Source organism: Daphnia magna, linkage group LG4 (genome assembly GCF_020631705.1).
Source record: "Daphnia magna isolate NIES linkage group LG4, ASM2063170v1.1, whole genome shotgun sequence".
In the NCBI taxonomy this organism is placed as follows: domain Eukaryota; kingdom Metazoa; phylum Arthropoda; class Branchiopoda; order Diplostraca; family Daphniidae; genus Daphnia; species Daphnia magna.
The window spans coordinates 12,724,967-12,740,211 of NC_059185.1; the positions used below are offsets into that span (position 1 = coordinate 12,724,967).

At 38.9% G+C, this 15,245-nt stretch overlaps 3 long non-coding RNA genes and 1 other non-coding gene across 16 annotated transcripts; 1 reads left to right on the forward strand and 3 right to left on the reverse strand.

Annotated features, from left to right (window-relative positions):
- Nucleotides 1-1,073: 1,073 nt before the first annotated feature.
- Nucleotides 1,074-2,723, reverse strand: LOC116920400. 2 transcript variants are annotated; one of them, XR_006644878.1, is made up of 7 exons: nt 2,663-2,723; nt 2,148-2,305; nt 2,006-2,038; nt 1,890-1,947; nt 1,784-1,816; nt 1,631-1,711; nt 1,074-1,559 (listed from the first exon to the last, which is right to left on the reverse strand). It is a non-coding gene; the product is annotated as an uncharacterized LOC116920400 (long non-coding RNA). The 2 variants fall into 2 exon arrangements; XR_006644877.1 differs by having other exon boundaries at nt 2,006-2,080.
- A 43-nt stretch (nt 2,724-2,766) lies between these two features.
- Nucleotides 2,767-4,218, forward strand: LOC123466480. 5 transcript variants are annotated; one of them, XR_006644873.1, is made up of 8 exons: nt 2,767-2,852; nt 2,930-2,971; nt 3,057-3,157; nt 3,225-3,288; nt 3,347-3,404; nt 3,478-3,510; nt 3,583-3,663; nt 3,733-4,218. It is a non-coding gene; the product is annotated as an uncharacterized LOC123466480 (long non-coding RNA). The 5 variants fall into 5 exon arrangements; XR_006644876.1 differs by having other exon boundaries at nt 2,832-2,852; nt 3,077-3,157; XR_006644875.1 differs by having other exon boundaries at nt 2,838-2,852; nt 2,930-2,989; nt 3,077-3,157.
- Nucleotides 4,219-5,401: 1,183 nt separating this feature from the next.
- Nucleotides 5,402-13,459, reverse strand: LOC116920439. Of its 8 annotated transcripts, none has more exons than XR_006644883.1 (14): nt 13,258-13,456; nt 12,998-13,205; nt 12,169-12,337; nt 11,294-11,986; nt 10,944-11,206; nt 10,659-10,881; nt 8,073-10,569; nt 7,793-7,881; nt 7,424-7,698; nt 7,280-7,364; nt 6,756-7,209; nt 6,487-6,696; nt 6,237-6,414; nt 5,402-6,165 (listed from the first exon to the last, which is right to left on the reverse strand). It is a non-coding gene; the product is annotated as an uncharacterized LOC116920439 (long non-coding RNA). The 8 variants fall into 8 exon arrangements; XR_006644886.1 differs by having other exon boundaries at nt 6,162-6,414; nt 6,756-6,974; nt 7,036-7,209; nt 13,258-13,458; XR_006644882.1 differs by having other exon boundaries at nt 6,162-6,414; nt 8,073-8,372; nt 10,456-10,569; nt 13,258-13,442.
- Trnar-ccu lies at nt 7,277-7,349 on the reverse strand. The gene has a single exon. It is a non-coding gene; the product is annotated as a tRNA-Arg (tRNA).
- Nucleotides 13,460-15,245: the final 1,786 nt, after the last annotated feature.

A 15,245-nucleotide genomic window follows, 5' to 3' on the forward strand; every position in this document is an offset into this window, starting at 1 on the left:
ATGATAAAATACTAGTTCAAGAAAGTATTTGCACCTTATTGAATTTATTGTGGTCGGAATCCTAAGTGAAATATCAATTTACCTTGAACGTTGCTACAAAATATTTCCAAGTGTAAAAAGGTTGTCTTTAAATGATTAGAAAAAATGGCGAAAATCGAGTTTGTTTTCACGTTTGACTTGAGGTATTTTTGAAATAACGAAAAACGGCATAGCAATGTTGGCGCGCCAACGGCACGTAAGTTCCTTTTATTACAGAAATGGCTGCCTTGAAATCAGTGTTAAAAAATGAGTCAAAGGTGTAGAATGTATCGAATTCCAAGTCAAACACAAAAAAGTCGGGCTTATCTTGTCGGGCTTGACTACCACTCAGACTTTTTCATCCAGAACTCAACTTAAAAATAAGCCCGACTTTTTCGTTCTTTTCTGACCACCACACAGCCACTTGGAAGTGGGGTACCTGGCAGGGATTCAAGCGACACACCGTCGAGTTCCCAGGGCAGCTGAGGCAGGTTCAGTAGACCACCACGTGGCCATTTGAAGTAGGAGTAGGATGCGTGGGCAGGCATCTGAGTGAGATACACTGTCAAGTTTCCATGCCATCGTCCATCAGTTGGACCATGACTGGGCCCTGTATCCTGAAAATGACACTTCAAGAAGTTTTAAGTGTCTGGCTGGATATTGCGTTATGATATAGTTCCAAAGTTTATAAGTATGTCAGTTGTAGCTCAATGGTAGAGCGGCGGCCTGAGAAGTCAAAGGTCTGAGGTTCGATACGCACATGGAAAACATGGTATTATTTGTGATTTTATTGTTATTTAGTAAAATACGAAGAAATTTGGCGTAAAATCAAAAAAATTCCAGAAAAAAAAATTTTTGCCAAAAAAAAAAAAAAAAATCCAGAAAAAAATTTTTTACCGGGAAAAAATTTCAAAAAAAAGTAGCAAAAAAATTTCATAAAAAAAGCAGCAGAAAAATTTCAAAAAATTTTTTCCGCTTATAAATTGAAATTATGTTTTCTAAATATATCTACTAGAAAGTTATAAAATACAAGAAAGTATTAATTAAAAGTAATATCCTTTAAAATGTGTTTATTTTCAATTCTGATACGATTTACAAGTTTGAGTCAATACAGTGCTGCGACAAATAAGTTCAGCGTTATCACAAGTCATGGGGAAACACGGCCACAAACATTATTTCTTTTTTTCACTTGAAAAATGAAACAGGTGATAAATACGTAAAGCTTCGGGGTCGTTTCAAGTGCTGTCAATTATATAATGGCATAACCTAGCATCGGTTTCATTGGAGCATTTCATCTACACACAAAAAATATCAGAAAAATAAATACTGCCGATAGTGTCGGCACAGGACGTTTCAGGCTTATCACAAGGCTCATCATGCGGTAACATTGCATCATATAACGAAAAACTTATACACAATTACTTTTCTTTTGTAAAAATGCATATGAAATGTATGGAAATTTTCGGACACCCAACCAACTCCCATCAACCAGGGTTCCAAATTACCATCAAAGTACTGTTCCACTTCATCTCGACACGATCCTAGATAAAAAAAAACAAGAAACAATACAGTACAAAAACTAGCTTACATACTAGTTATACCAGTGAAATACCTTATACTTATGCTCATGCATAACACACCTCCCCTAGCATGTTCCAATTAAGAAATATGGCTACATAGGCCAAACCAAAACCTGCATAGAAACAGAAAACAAGAAAAAACGTAAGCAAAAGATGATTTGTATGGTAACAAAATAATTTAGTACCTTAAAGGAGTCCATCAACAGGATAATCAATCCCTAACATATTAGAAAATTTAAAAATGTAACAAAGCCAAAAACAAAAAGAAAACAGGAATTTTAAATTACTTACAACTTGCCATTATAAATGAAACCTTTCTATAGCAAAAGTTGAGCTGCAGTACAACAACCTGTTAAAAGAAAAGGGAACAGATGTATGCAAACCATCCTGTTATTATAACTTTTTACCAAGAGTGAAGAAGCATTGCTTGAGGATATTTCCTTATACCATTCCAACCAAACAATTTGCTCATACAAGGCCATCTAAAAAGAAATAAAATATGCTATATAACTTGCAATGTAATACTAACACCTGAATGTGTAATCATACCTTAAATTTTAAAAATCAGGGACCAGTCCTTACAGAAACATGGGTGAATACACATGTTGACAGCTGCATTCATCACACAGCCTAGCAGTAGATGATAGAAACCTCCAATTCGGTGATATGGTACTTTTCAGACCACAGCTCAATTTATCTAACACAACCTGTTCCAACATAAAAAATGAACATACAGATTAAATTTTTAATACCGTCTCAAATCCATGAGTCACGGATCACGTTACACACGCAATTAGTGGAAAAACAATACCCCCACTAACGATCTAAAAAAATTGCCTCCTAACCCCTATCACAACTACATATCATTCGTAACAAGTTATTACTAACAACAACTTGTCAAATAGAATTTAACGATCATTGTGTTAATCATTCGAAATTTTCACCAGCTATTCAGAAACTTCGATACTTTTCTAATGAAAAAATTTAACAAACACCCAGAAATTACTTTGACAAGATAAATATTAAATCGTAAATTATTCCCCTAACGATCATAATATACTTACCTAACATCAGTAACTTCCTACAGTCAAAAGAACTCTACAAAGTGGTGGCACTCGTTATATAGCTCTCCAGATCCCGACCACGCCCACCACCACGCGATGACACTGCTGTCGTCGAGACCAGGAGAGGTATAAAAGGAGTGGCACTGTGCTTAAAAGTCCTTTTGTATGCAGAACGTCGCCGCTTTTGAAAGTAAGTTTTCACTCTCATCTTAATCAAATTAAATGTTACAATTTAAAACTTAGTTGATAGTTTGATTTCTTTTAAAGCTCGAATTGCTATTTGCATTGAAATTTGAATGGTGGGAGATGGTATTATAAATTTAATCTGTATGTGTTTTGTGTTGAATACGTTTTACTAATCACTGACGTTTTGCACTAATCACTGAATTGGAAGTATCTATCTTCTGCTGCCAGGCTATATGATGTATGCAGCTGTCATCACATGTACTTACCTAAGTCTCTGCATGCACTGGTCCTCAATTTTTTAAATTCAAGGTATGATTACATGTTCAGGTGTTAATATAACATAGCATGTTATAAAGCATATTTTATTTCCTTTAAGATGGCCAATTGATTGGACGAGATGGTATAAGGAAATATCGTCAAGCTATGCTTCTTCACTCATGGTAAACAGTTACAATAACAGGATGGTTTGCATACATCTGTTCCCTTTTCTTTTAACAGGTTGTTGTACTGCAGCTCAACTTTTGCTATAGAAAGGTTTCATTTATAATGGCAAGTTGTAAGTAATTTAAAATTCCTGTTTTCTTTTTGTTTTTGGCTTTGTTACATTTTTAAATTTTCTAATATGTTAGGGATTGATTATCCTGTTGATGGACTCCTTTAAGGTACTAAATTATTTTGTTACCATACAAATCATCTTTTGCTTACGTTTTTTCTTGTTTTCTGTTTCTATGCAGGTTTTGGTTTGGCCTATGTAGCCATATTTCTTAATTGGAACATGCTAGGGGAGGTGTGTTATGCATGAGCATAAGTATAAGGTATTTCACTGGTATAACTAGTATGTAAGCTAGTTTTTGTACTGTATTGTTTCTTGTTTTTTTATCTAGGATCGTGTCGAGATGAAGTGGAACAGTACTTTGATGGTAATTTGGAACCCTGGTTGATGGGAGTTGGTTGGGTGTCCGAAAATTTCCATACATTTCATATGCATTTTTACAAAAGAAAAGTAATTGTGTATAAGTTTTTCGTTATATGATGCAATGTTACCGCATGATGAGCCTTGTGATAAGCCTGAAACGTCCTGTGCCGACACTATCGGCAGTATTTATTTTTCTGATATTTTTTGTGTGTAGATGAAATGCTCCAATGAAACCGATGCTAGGTTATGCCATTATATAATTGACAGCACTTGAAACGACCCCGAAGCTTTACGTATTTATCACCTGTTTCATTTTTCAAGTGAAAAAAAGAAATAATGTTTGTGGCCGTGTTTCCCCATGACTTGTGATAACGCTGAACTTATTTGTCGCAGCACTGTATTGACTCAAACTTGTAAATCGTATCAGAATTGAAAATAAACACATTTTAAAGGATATTACTTTTAATTAATACTTTCTTGTATTTTATAACTTTCTAGTAGATATATTTAGAAAACATAATTTCAATTTATAAGCGGAAAAAATTTTTTTGAAATTTTTCTGCTGCTTTTTTTATGAAATTTTTTTGCTACTTTTTTTTGAAATTTTTTCCCGGTAAAAAATTTTTTCTGGATTTTTTTTTTTTTGGCAAAAATTTTTTTCTGGAATTTTTTGATTTTACGCCAAATTTCTTCGTATTTTACTAAATAACAATAAAATCACAAATAATACCATGTTTACCATGTGCGTATCGAACCTCAGACCTTTGACTTCTCAGGCCGCCGCTCTACCATTGAGCTACAACTGACATACTTGTAAACTTTGGAACTATATCATAACGCAATATCCAGCCAGACACTTAAAACTTCTTGAAGTGTCATTTTCAGGATACAGGGCCCAGTCATGGTCCAACTGATGGACGATGGCATGGAAACTTGACAGTGTATCTCACTCAGATGCCTGCCCACGCATCCTACTCCTACTTCAAATGGCCACGTGGTGGTCTACTGAACCTGCCTCAGCTGCCCTGGGAACTCGACGGTGTGTCGCTTGAATCCCTGCCAGGTACCCCACTTCCAAGTGGCTGTGTGGTGGTCAGAAAAGAACGAAAAAGTCGGGCTTATTTTTAAGTTGAGTTCTGGATGAAAAAGTCTGAGTGGTAGTCAAGCCCGACAAGATAAGCCCGACTTTTTCGTGTTTGACTTGGAATTCGATACATTCTACACCTTTGACTCATTTTTTAACACTGATTTCAAGGCAGCCATTTTTGTAATAAAAGGAACTTACGTGCCGTTGGCGCGCCAACATTGCTATGCCGTTTTTCGTTATTTCAAAAATACCTCAAGTCAAACGTGAAAACAAACTCGATTTTCGCCATTTTTTCTAATCATTTAAAGACAACCTTTTTACACTTGGAAATATTTTGTAGCAACGTTCAAGGTAAATTGATATTTCACTTAGGATTCCGACCACAATAAATTCAATAAGGTGCAAATACTTTCTTGAACTAGTATTTTATCATTACCTTCAAAGGTTAGAGAGATGCATAGTATGAACACTAAGACAAAAATAAGTTTTACAAAATTTTTGTTAAAAACAATTTTTATTGACAATGCTTCACACAATACAATGATTTGCAACTTTATAACGACGAAATAATTCCTTCAAAAAGTGAGCCCTGTAACCGTTATTCTTATCGTTTTCCCCCCTTTTACTCTGAACAATGGCGTGAAAGAGCAACTAGGCGCCATTGCCTAGGCCAAAATTGCAATGCACTAGACAAAATGGCCCTTTCCAGTGCCACCATAGCTAGTGAAAAGCAAACGCTAAAGCCAAAATTGCAATCCACTAGACAAAATGGCCCCTTTCCAGGGCCACCACAGCTAGTGAAAAGCAAACGCTAAAGCCAATATTTCTCTAATAACCAAAATATTGTTTACTTACAATAAAGGCAAGCGTGTAGTTGTAAAAATTTCAAAGTTCGAAATTGTTCGTCGATTCAAGGTTTTCACAAACGGCTACTGATAGACATTGAAACATCAAATTTTGTCAGAAATGAGACTTACTGTTTAATATGCACACACGGAAATCAGCTGATCACGAATGATATCCCATTGGCTTTTCACAAACATTCCACATTTTATTTTTGCACAATTTGATGGAATCACATCTACGCAAAGACTCGTATTACTCTAAGGCCTATCTAAAATTTAGCATAACTGCAATTTTGGCTACTCATTGCAAGGATGCAGAGCTGCCAATAATTACGTTTATGACTCGAGATCGAACGAATCAAGATGCTGCCAAATTTAAAAGTTAACAAATTTAGAAAAAAACAGACAGCACATTCGCGTATTTTGAGAACGAACAATAAAGAATTTAAGTACTTGCAGTCTATGTTTCCTGGTACAAAATGTAATTGCTTTAACATGAATCTCCGAAACTAACGCAGTGCTAACTACGATATACTTTACCACGTCTCCTAATTGGCGATGATGGACGATCAAAAGTGCTGGCTACTTTCACGTGCCATTCCTGCCAGAAGTCACCTGGCAGTCACTATCACATTGGTATATGTACATCACGTCACAAATGCCACTGTTTTCTGTCAGTTGCAATTTTGCAATACATGGCATCCGTCCACAACGCCATCTACAATCGTCAGCAAGAAATTCAGTCAGAAAATCATTTTACATGCCAGGATGATTCAAAACATATCATTACCCAAATATGTTGGTATAAAGTTGCACACGGTCGCTAATTGATTGACTTGCTTCTGGTTTCTGCACCAACGATTGTTCCTTTTTATTTGTCGAGAGGGCGACGTCACTTTCCAGAACATCTTCGATGATTATCGCTAAAGTCGCCGTCCCAAACGTGTCTGCCAGTCTTTCAACGAGCACCAGATTTTGGTTAAGGCGGGCGGTTGTTCATCTAAAATCAAAACAAGAGTCAATAACCAAAATGACGAATTTTGTGTAAAGATAACTGACTTGTCCGATCAACGTATTCGCCACGATTCCTCCGCTGTTTCTGAGTATCTGACATGGCCGATTTTGGAACTGGAGCCTAAAATTCCTGTGAAGAAGTCCGTCCCCGTCTGCAGAAATGTGGTACCGTGTTCCGCAGCATCGGCTTCCGTCCCGTTCCATACAACCACACGAGTAAACCGGACGGCCGAGGTGAAACCACTTCCAGGCGTTAAGAAAACACTGAAGGACTTTGTTAGCAAACCGTTTCCAGCTTCGCTCGTCCCGCTCAGCACCTACGAACCTCCAAAAGGTGTTCAAGTAGGAAAACAGAGTTCTCTCCAGCTCATCAAGAAAGACACACAACAAGTTCTGCTTGGGTGCAAAACCTGGTCCAGCCAGCACTTTACCAGCTTCCAAAAGATGTTCAATCAGGAAAACGTATTGGTTGTCAGCTCGCTAGCATTACAATCCGTACCTTGTAATTGGAACGTAATTCAATTAAGACCGTGACACGATATAATTTCAATATCAAATGTGTCTTTTACCTCTGGCGAGACTCGAACTCGCAATCCCCGGCTTAGGAGGCCGGTGCCTTATCCATTAGGCCACAGAGGCTGACGTTAATGGTCCCTAAAGCTCAAACATGAATCGGCATTTTCATTTTGATAAAATACGACATGATACATTACCGAAGCATCAGCAATGCATCAGTCAATGCGATGCAACCAAAACTGGCGACTGAAACCTTCTTTGGTCGAGGCAAGGCAACCAATCCCATTCCAAACACCGGATCCGATTTTTACGTAAATCCGCACAGGAGGTTGGCATTATCCTTGACGAATTGCGCGATCCTGCTGTCGCCTTCTGGATAAGGTCGCACGTATTGCAGGGGAATTTAGACGCTCGTTTTCTCGCTGTGATGCTCAATACAGTTGAATCACATTAGTCTCTCCCTGGTTTTATTCTGTACAGGAAAAGAACAACAATCAAGATAATTTGCTACTCAAGACCTTCAAAACAAGGCGAAAAACATAAAGAATGAAATAAATGATACTTACATATTTTTGAGTTCCAATGACTCCCGACGAGACACGTTCGCTTCCAGCTGAACATTTTAAGCCAACAGAACTGCCTTGGAACTCTGACTCTAATGCAAAAGACAAAACAAGAATAATTAAATGTGTGTGCCTGTTGAAACAACTTCTTTTTTTGTGGTTTGTTTGCATCCATTTTGTTAGTTGAAAGGCATTTGATGCATCAAGGAAAATATTTTATGATGACATTTTCCGTTTGTCTAGATGCCTTTTATTTCTCGGTTAACTTCTTTCTCGATTTTACAGGAAATCTGGGGTCCTGTTGGTTAAGTCAATTGAACTCTCCGCCAGTTCCAACAAACATCCATCAAATTCTTAACTGTTATCTTCATTTAAAGATGAAGCAAAATCTCTTCAATGTCTTTCTGGGAAAATTTGACGGCACGCCACTTCATTTGGGCTGGAAGGCGCTGATCGGGAGTCTCCAGGCGAAGGCGATTGCCATTTCCAGCTGCAGGTCCTAATCGAGCTATGCCAACTTGACCTGACTGGTGTTGTTGTCAAAATTGCCACAAGAGTTTGATGATTCACCTGCACTGTCTTCCTTTAAAGAAAGTAGCCAAACATTTCCAAACGTCAACAAGAAGAATACCCCTCATTTTCTAAAAAATATCGAGATGTATTTGGATTGGAGGACATTTTTATTAGATTTTCTACATATACTGCACAAAGCCCTGCACTCGAGTTTGTAATGCATCAAGAATTCAAGATGGCCACCAGACGACAAAGGTCAAAAGGAGGTCACACCTAATACTGGAGTCCACGGAGCTCTGGTGCGGTACACGCGTACCAGTGCCAAAACTTGCTTTTGCTCCGCGGATACTAGATGGCGCTGGAGTGGTGATTGTGCTGTACCAGTTAATTTGAAAGGTAAAATCGCTCGTTTAATGGGAAAACCTATAACTTAATCGAAATCAGCGTTCGATTTCGGTATTGCCATTGCCATTGCCGAATGTCAACAAATGTCTTTCTTTTCTTTTCTTCAGATTTTGACCAAATTGCGAAAGCAGTCTCCTATCCACTTTTTTTTTTGCCAATCGACATACGACAAAAATCCCACTGCGGAATCAAAGTTGAACGCTGATTTCGAATAAGTTGCTGGTTTTTTCGTTAAACGAGCAGTTTTTTTAATATACAAAAACATACGCTGTTCAATTATATTTTTGTTTAGTTTTTTTTTTTACGTTTAGCTCAAAAACTATAGGACCACTGGAATAATAAACTTGATTTTCGCGATTTTTATTCGATTTTGAATCAAAATCAAGTATTTTAATAAAAATTTAAATTTTGGCCAAAAATGAAAAAGTGGGAAGGGTATAGCCTTCCCACTTTTGTCAAAATCTGAAAAAAATAACATCTCTTGAAATTCGACAAAAATCACACGGAACTATCAAAATCTAACGCGGATTTTTAATAAATAATTGCTTTTCACGTTAATCCAGCAATTTTACCTTCCAGATTAATAGGTATAACACAATTACCACATCGGCGCTACCTGGTATCCACGGGACAGTAGCACATCTTTACACTAGAGCCCTCCTGGAATCTATGGGGCAATAGATTTTACCGACGTAGAAAGAGATTTTGATTAGATAATTCTAAATCCATTGATCTCACGACAGATAGATTCCATTGATCATGAGGATGTTTAGAATCGCCATCTGGTAACATATTTACTAGACTTCTTAAAATTAATATCAAATATGACATTAAAAGCAAGTTAACAAACCGTCTTTCTGAAAAAAGAGGCGACAACCAAGCCGTTATGCTTTGCCCTAATGTGAATTCCTAGTTCTTGCAACACTCTACCTTGTTACAAAAACACATCAAGCAAAAACCGACGTGCAGGTCTTCGATCCATGCCCAGCAAATCTCAGCGCAACGTAACGAAAACAAAAATACTGCCCGGAAAAACGCGTTGATACACAGAGGGCAACAATGTATACGTGCCGGTGGACTACGGATTCACATTTTAATCTTTTCAAGATCACGAGATAAATTTAAAAAAAAAAAAAAAAGTCAGTCACAAATCGGCCAAACGCAAATATTTCAGCAAGATCCATCATTTTGTGGTGGGTAGGTTTTCCCAAAGATAGAAATTGTAAATAAACAACTAACTATAATTGTCTAGTCGCGTGCGCCCTATCAATCAGGTTAAAAAGTCCATTGGCATCAGTATTCTTCACGGTACCGAGCCCTCAAACTAAAACATAATAGTCACCAACAGCAAACCGTTGCGACATCCAGCATTAAATACAGAACAAACCTTTCAAGAATCTTAAATTTCCTAGAATGATTTGCAGCCACGCTGCCTATAAAATGAAAGCGTTCGCCCTACGAATTCTCCACAATCATCCGATTATTTGTGCCTGGATCTTCTCCGGTCATCACACGAGCTCCACAGCTGTTGCCAAACGGACAAGGCGATTCGACAAGCCCTTCGATTGACTACATCAGTGAGCTTTTTTCTGCTTTTTTTTAAAAACTCATTACGCCAACAAAAAGCAAGAAAATGGTGAAACAGAGTTTGATGAAGAACCCCCACAAAGTCTTACCCCAGGTACTGTACATTTTTGCAATTGCCCAACAATGGGTTCATTCAATAGAAAATGATAAATTACATTTACCAAAATGATTGTATGTGGCAGTTGATGGCGGCCGTGGTCGGGTCATGGGGTTACTTTTGCATGGGCACATCCAGAGGATGGGGCTCTCCTGGATTGCCATCACTCAACAGGACGCTAGATTTTGAAATGGACGCAGACGATTTCAAATGGATTTGTAAACATTTTAAACGTTTAAAGTCATCTTCCCTTTCGTCTAAAATCACCTTTCTGTATAGCTGCTGTTCCCATGTGTGGATCTTTCTTTGGGGCTCTGGTAGTGAGCATTCCGATGCAATATTTCGGTCGTAAGAAAGCACTGGTTGGTCATTTTCTTCTTTACATATTCGGTTTTCTCACCGTGGGGCTCACCTGTTTCGGCAAGCACAAAGCCATGTTGTACGTTGGCCGTATACTGCAAGGACTCGCCGTCGGATGCACGACCCCGGCCTGCCAAATCTACGTAATTAAAGCCAACATCTTTTGAACATAAACGATTTTACAATGAATACCGTTGAATCTTGTGAACGATAAGGTGAGCGAATGTTCGTCACCGAACATACGCGGACGGTTGGGTTCCATAACAGCCTCTTCTTTGGCTCTCGGAATTTGGGTGGCTTACATCATCGGAGCCTTTGTCGAATGGGACACTTTATCTTTCATTTTCAGCGCTCTGCCCGTCGTCTTTCTGCTCTTGACTTGTTTCATGCCCGAAACTCCCATTTGGCTGCTCACTCACGGAATGGAAGACGAGGGACGTCAAGCTCTTCAACAACTTCGCGGAAAGTAAACAATAGACATGATTCTGTTTAGCTAAGGTTCAATCGGCTAACAAAGACACATTTATCAAAGGAATACTAACGTGGACGCGGAAATGCGGCGGATGAAGGAACACCACGAGAAAACGGACAGCGGCAAAGGATCCGTCCGCTTCGCAGATTTGATGACGGCTCCTGTTTTAAAGCCGTTCGGCATTTCACTGGGCATCATGTTCTTCCAGCAAGCCACCGGCATCAACGCCATGGTATTTTACACCGTCAGCATCTTCCAGTCGGCCGGAAGCAGCATCGAGAGTCGCTACGCCACCATCATCGTCGGTGGTGTTCAACTGGTCTTCACCATCGCTTCCGGATTCCTGGTGGATCGCTACGGTCGACGGATTCTCCTGTTGAGTTCGGCTGCCGTCACATCCATCTCCCTGACATCCATGGGAACATTCTTCTACTTCCAGCGGATTTGGGGTGAAGCTACGGCCACGGAACTTCTCGGCTGGGTTCCGCTCGTTTCCCTCATCGTTTTCTTTGTCGCCTACTCCGGCGGCATGAGCAACGTCCCTTTGATCATCATGGGCGAAATGTTCCCGTCGCAGTATAGGACCATGTTGGGAACGTTGTCGTCTTCTTTCAATTTGTTTGTCACCTTGGCGATTGTCCGTTTCTTCCCCGACATGCTGATCCATTTGGGCAACGATGTGACATTTTTCATCTTCGCCGGCTGCACAGTAACGAGCATCGCATTCGTTTATTTCCTCTTGCCGGAAACTAAAGGCAAAACCCTAGAGGAGATTGAAGAGATTTTTAGCAATGTCAAGAAAAATGATAAAAAGGCAGAGGTCGAACAAGCGGCTCCAGCAACGGTCAGCACGCAGTTCACGAACATTTTCGGCAACCAATGTGGACTTGTCTGTCACACAATGCTACCCCCAGTCGGAGAAAAAGACGTCGAAAGAGGAATTACCTTCTAAACAAAGAAATTTGCTTTATTTAACGATCTGATTTGTTTGCGTTGAAGGTTCGTCGACATTTAGATCAGAGCTGATAAGAATATTTTTATGTATCCATCGTCTTTTTTTTTTTTTCCTTCTGTCGTGTCTAGTTTCACGTGACTCTTTCCCGGTTTTTAGCATCTGTGATAGGGAAGCAAAATGTTGTTAGTTACGACTGTTGAATGTCTGATGATTTAAAACAAGGAGAAAAATAAATGCCAATTGTCGAATTACGAAATCTTTTGTAGAACGGCCCATGAAAAAAAGAGGTGATGTTAATTTAGTTTTAATGGTTTGGGGAAACCCGAACGTTCCATCTAATTCAGTACACCTCACACGACCAGCGCTTCCGGTGTTCAATGATTCAGCAGGAAATAAAAAAACAACCCCCAAAAAATATAAATAAAATCAAATTAAAAAACAAAACCAACAAAACAAACAAAAAATGAAAACAAATGTTTTCCTTCAGTTCATTCAGTATGCATCACACGATCGGCACTTCCGGTGCTCATTGAATAACCAAAAATAAAAAAAAAGGTTGAGAAAACTCGGAAAACAGCACACTTTGATCACGCGCCTTACTTTTATGTCTTTATAATAGATAATCAAGAGAAAGCAGCAGAAATAGAACAATCAGACAAGTCCCTTTGGTAAGGCAGAGTGCAGATAAATGTGTGTCTTAGCTCGTAGTGCTTGCCTGAAAGAACTTGGTGCAAGCACAGAAACATATGCTACATAGTGTGCACATGAAGATGTGAATGTAAAGAGGTAGAACTACTAGAACAAGTTGATATAGCTCACCTTAGGCTGACATCATGAAAGGTCTTAGTCATTTCGGCATCCATCTGCAGACAGCCGAATGCAGAAGAAATTATAACTGATAACCAGGGTCTGCTCTAATCCAAATTAGAATAGCATATTTTCTCTGACATATTTTGGTTGTTTTCAAAATCAAACGTAGCCATGGCTACTACAAAATGCTTGCCTGTTCCTAGTTCTACGTGTAAAGCTAAAAATAGTGTCAGTATAACGCTAGTTTTCCTCTTCCTTTTGCAACTTACCCGTTAGTTGGAAGTGGTGAGGTAATCACAGCTATGCAAAAATGATGACACCGGCATGGCAGACACGACAAAATGCGGTGGCACTAGTTTCGAGAATGGCCTAAAATGCAAATGCGACACGCGAAACGATTTTCGACTAAAAAGCTTAACTCGGTGCGGAACAGAGTTCCTCGTTTCGCAGTTTAAACGCTTTGGATCCATTCATTCCTCCTGAATATATGCCAAAATCAATTATCAAGCCACGAAGGAATCAAAAAAGAAATAAAACAACGAGTTGTAGTCTTACTTATTGGGTAAATTGAAATGCCACGACTTTTCGCCATTCACTTACTAAACTGTGGCCACACACAATGGGCTATTCGTTCTGCTAGACCGAGCACAGCTAATAAGAGAGCGAGTGAAACCAGTAATAATATGGATTTACTATGAATGATTGCCGTAAATTTAGCTATTTGAAACGCCGAAATTGCATTTGTGTCTCATTTTTGTATTTCTGCAAGTGTACTACGTACTATAACATCACGGTTAACAAACAATGCTTTGCTTTCCACTGCTGTGTGTCTCGTCCATGTGGGCATCGCCTTCACACGGGGTTCGACCACTGCTGTTCCGACTACCACTTTCCGTTTTTTGTGTGTTTATTTTTTTTTTACAGAACTAAAGAAAATATTATAGAACATAATAACCTTGAAATGTCCACTTGGCTGAAAATATAAAAAGCCGCAACTTCGTTTCGGTGCAGTCATCGAAGCGATAGCGAAACGCACAGAAAATATGTCCCCATTGGCCGACAAATAAGAATAATGTCACCTTAATGTTTTTTCATAGAAAAATTGCCAACGACAACAGGAAGAGACCGCCCATGTGGCATTTCCTGTCGGAAACACGCCAAGTTAGCGAGCAACATAAGCAAAAAAACGAAAATGCATGTCTTGGAGACGTAAACGTGTCATCGTACAACACACATATTTCAAGTCTACATTAGTACTCGCAGGAATGCACAGATTCTTTTTTTTACAAGCAAAAAGCTCAAAATCCATCTTTAAAAAAAAAAAACGATACCCGGCAAATAAAGGAAAGACAAGCCCAAAGGTTCTGTTCTCTGTACAGGAAAAGTAGAAAAGGGCAATAACCGACAATGATATCTTATGACATTATATGTCTCTGACATGGGTTTCACTCAAGACTTGTTTTGCCATCTAACTCGTCAACTTGTAACCAGTCAACTATTGTTCTACGTTCAAATCCTACCTTTTTTTTTTTTATTTTTTTATTTTAGTTGTTTGGTTGACTGGTTTCTTATTAGATTATTATTGAAAGCGGATAGGGAGACACAGATCGTTAGTAGACATGCCATCATATTCGATTGTCGTCTGCTATTATTTTCTTCCATCGGACGATTTCCTCTTGGATGCTGGGAGGTGCAGTTGATGGCTGAAGATCCCAAACGAGATGTCGATTGTCGTCGGGTGATGCGTGATGAGATGATTTTTTCAACTGGGAAAACAATTGAGATGCTGCCGGCGAGGTGGCTAAGATGGCGTCTAGTTTGGAATTGATTTCGCTGACTTCGGAGCCAACTTCTTGGATGTGTTCACTCAGTTCGTGATGCCAAGCGTAATGGATGGCAAACAGACAGATTTCACCAATTTCAGTAACCCAGTGGGGGAAAATGTGATAACTTTTCACACTATCCAGAACATTTTTATTCTTGTTTTCAGTTCCTGTTTTTCATAGTTGTGGAAAAACGATTAGACTTTAGTTGACACTACCGGCACAAAATGAACTCTGTAGAAATTCATGGTCATGTTCTATATTTGATTAGAAAATGAAGCATCTGTCACTGTTTCTAATTGCTATTGACTTACCTGTTTCTTTGGAGCTGCTGCTGATGAACGGCAGTCCATTGACTTGCCAGCCGAAACAAATCACCACAAAGAAAGTCATTACCCGCACAAGCATTTTGACAGACTGACTATTTGACGCGA